Source organism: Leptodactylus fuscus, unplaced genomic scaffold (genome assembly GCF_031893055.1).
Source record: "Leptodactylus fuscus isolate aLepFus1 unplaced genomic scaffold, aLepFus1.hap2 HAP2_SCAFFOLD_1238, whole genome shotgun sequence".
Taxonomy (NCBI): Eukaryota; Metazoa; Chordata; class Amphibia; order Anura; family Leptodactylidae; genus Leptodactylus; species Leptodactylus fuscus.
The window spans coordinates 22501-25824 of record NW_027440075.1 but is presented as its reverse complement, the minus strand read 5'-3'; positions in this window follow the sequence as shown (position 1 = coordinate 25824).

The following is a 3324-nucleotide window of genomic DNA, read 5'->3' as shown; positions in this document are numbered from 1 at the left end:
GGGGGAGGCGACGGGCGCCTCCCGCCGAGCCGATCGGCACTTTTAGACACTTTGGGGGAAAAAGACCGACATTTTAATAAACCCCATACAACACGGACCAGTGAGAACTGCAGCCGGCCGGCCGGCCGGCCGGCGCAGAAGGGAGGTCCCCCGGGAGGGCCGGGGGAGAGATGATTGGCAGGCGGAGGTAGCTGCCAGGCGCGCGCAGAAGGGAAGTTCCCCCGGGCGGCCGGGGGGAGAGAGAGAGAGAGATGATTGGCAGCCGGCGGAGGTAGCTGCCAGGCGGACCAGAACGAGAACTGCGGCCGCTCGGAGCGGAAGGGGAAGTCTGAGGCGGCAGGCCGGCCCAGGGTTCATGGAGAGAGGGAGAGATTGTCCCAGGCGGCTGGGAAAAAAGCCAGGCCGACCCAGGGCCACCCCAGCCTGGGTAAAGCCAGAGGATAAGTCCCTAGCAGGCGGCAGGCTGCGTTCTGCTAAGTGTCTACCGAGAGGGCACCACTTCCAGGCAACCCAGGGGGCTAAGCCTGAGGCGGCAGGCTGGCCCAGGGTTCCAGGAGAAGAGGGAGAGATCGTCCCAGGCGGCTGGGAAAGCCAGGCCTACCCAGGGCTACCCGAGCCTGGGCACATGCCGGAGGCTAAGTCCCTAGCAGGTGGAAGGCTGCAATCTGCTAAAAATCCACCGGATGGCAACGGAGAGCCGCAGTCCCCGGCTCGTCCACAAGGCGGCGCCAGCACTCGGGTTGCAGGCTGCATTCTGCTAAAAATCCACCGGATGGCAACGGAGAGCCGCTCTCCCCGGCTCGTCCACAAGGCGGCGCCACTTCCAGGCGACCCAGGGGGCTAAGCCTGAGGCGGCAGGCCGGCCCAGGGTTCCAGGAGAGAGAGGGAGAGATCGTCCCAGGCGGCTGGGAAAGCCAGGCCGACCCAGGGCTACCCGAGCCTGGGTAAAGCCAGAGGCTAAGTCCCTAGCAGGTGGCAGGCTGCATGCTGCCAAGTGTCTACCGAGAGGGCACCACTTCCAGGCGACCCAGGGGGCTAAGCCTGAGGCGGCAGGCTGGCCCAGGGTTCCAGGAGAGAGGGAGAGATTGTCCCAGGCGGCTGGGAAAGCCAGGGCTACCCGAGCCTGGGTACATGCCGGAGGCTGAGTCCCTAGCAGGCGGCAGGCTGAATTCTGCTAAGTGTCTACCAGAGGGCGACACTTCCAGGAGACCCAGGGGGCTAAGCCTGAGGCGGCAGGCTGGCCCAGGGTTCCAGGAGAGAGGGAGAGATTGACCCAGGCGGCTGGGAAAGCCAGGCCTACCCAGGGCCACCCGAGCCTGGGTACATGCCGGAGGCTAAGTCCCTAGCAGGTGGAAGGCTGCAATTTGCTATGGAAAGCTGCAATTTGCTAAAAATCCACCGGATGGCAACGGAGAGCGGCTCTCCCCGGCTCGTCCACAAGGCGGCGCCACTTCCAGGCGACCCAGGGGGCTAAGCCTGAGGCGGCAGGCCGGCCCAGGGTTCCAGGAGAGAGGGAGAGATTGTCCCAGGCGGCTGGGAAAGCCAGGCCGACCCAGGGCTACCCGAGCCTGGGTAAAGCCAGAGGCTAAGTCCCTAGCAGGTGGCAGGCTGCATTCTGCTAAGTGTCTACCAAGAGGGCACCACTTCCAGGCAACCCAGGGGGCTAAGCCTGAGGCGGCAGGCTGGCCCAGGGTTCCAGGAGAAGAAGGAGAGATCGTCCCAGGCGGCTGGGAAAGCCAGGCCTACCCAGGGCTACCCGAGCCTGGGTACATGCCGGAGGCTAAGTCCCTAGCAGGTGGAAGGCTGCAATTTGCTATGGAAAGCTGCAATTTGCTAAAAATCCACCGGATGGCAACGGAGAGCGGCTCTCCCCGGCTCGTCCACAAGGCGGCGCCACTTCCAGGCGACCCAGGGGGCTAAGCCTGAGGCGGCAGGCCGGCCCAGGGTTCCAGGAGAGAGGGAGAGATTGTCCCAGGCGGCTGGGAAAGCCAGGCCGACCCAGGGCTACCCGAGCCTGGGTAAAGCCAGAGGCTAAGTCCCTAGCAGGTGGCAGGCTGCATTCTGCTAAGTGTCTACCAAGAGGGCACCACTTCCAGGCGACCCAGGGGGCTAAGCCTGAGGCGGCAGGCTGGCCCAGGGTTCCAGGAGAGAGGGAGAGATTTGTCCCAGGCGGCTGGGAAAGCCAGGCCTACCCAGGGCTACCAGAGCCTGGGTACATGCCGGAGGCTAAGTCCCTAGCAGGTGGAAGGCTGCAATTTGCTATGGAAAGCTGCAATTTGCTAAAAATCCACCGGATGGCAACGGAGAGCGGCTCTCCCCGGCTCGTCCACAAGGCGGCGCCACTTCCAGGCGACCCAGGGGGCTAAGCCTGAGGCGGCAGGCCGGCCCAGGGTTCCAGGACAGAGGGAGAGATCGTCCCAGGCGGCTGGGAAAAGCCAGGCCGACCCAGGGCTGCCGGAGCCTGGGTAATGCCAGAGGCCGAGTCCCTAGCAGGTGGCAGGCTGCTAGCGTCTACCAGAGGGCGAGATCCCGCCTCCCCGAGCGGCCGGGGAGAGAGGATTTGCAGGAGCTGACAGGCGCGCAGAAGGGAAATCCGGAGAGATGATTGGCAGCCGGCGGAGGCAGCCGCCAGGCGGACCGGAAGGAGAACTGCGGCCGCTGGGAGCGGAAGGGAAATCCCCCGGGCGTCCGGGGAGACTAGCGGCCGCGGCAGGCGCGGCGACCCGGCGCCGGTGCCGCCATCCCGGGCGAGGCGACGGGCGCCTCCCCGCCGGCGCGGTTGGCACTTCCGTCGACACTTTGCCAAATTTTCAACTTTCAAAATTCCTCCGGCGGCCGTTTTTCACACCGGGGAGCGGCGTCCTCACGCCGGCGGCGGCGCACCTCGGCCGGCAAAAAGGGGTACCTCCTCGAGTCGGTGTCGGGGGTCCCGCCGTGGAACCGGGCGTCGGACGGCCCCGGAGGAGGCCTCGGAGCGGAAAAGGCACTACCGGAATGAGGTTGAATTTGACGGCCGGATCCGGGCCGGAGTTCCACAAAGTCGGACACTTTGAGTGGTTGGTCTTCATGTAATGGGACAGGTGACACTCTCTCTGTGACCTACTTTTGAACACCCCCGTCAAGAACCGTGTCCGAGACAGCGAGTCCTGTCAATTAGCTTACCAAAAGTCAGAGTACCAGGGGATCGGACACCCGACTCTGACAAAGTCCCAGTGAACTCTGCTCACAGGCCGCCGACGGCGGATCCCCGCGGGGGGGAGGCAGAGCGAGGGCACCGCCCCCCCGGGTTGCGTGACAAGCCTCTTCAGGTCGCGTGGCAAGCCG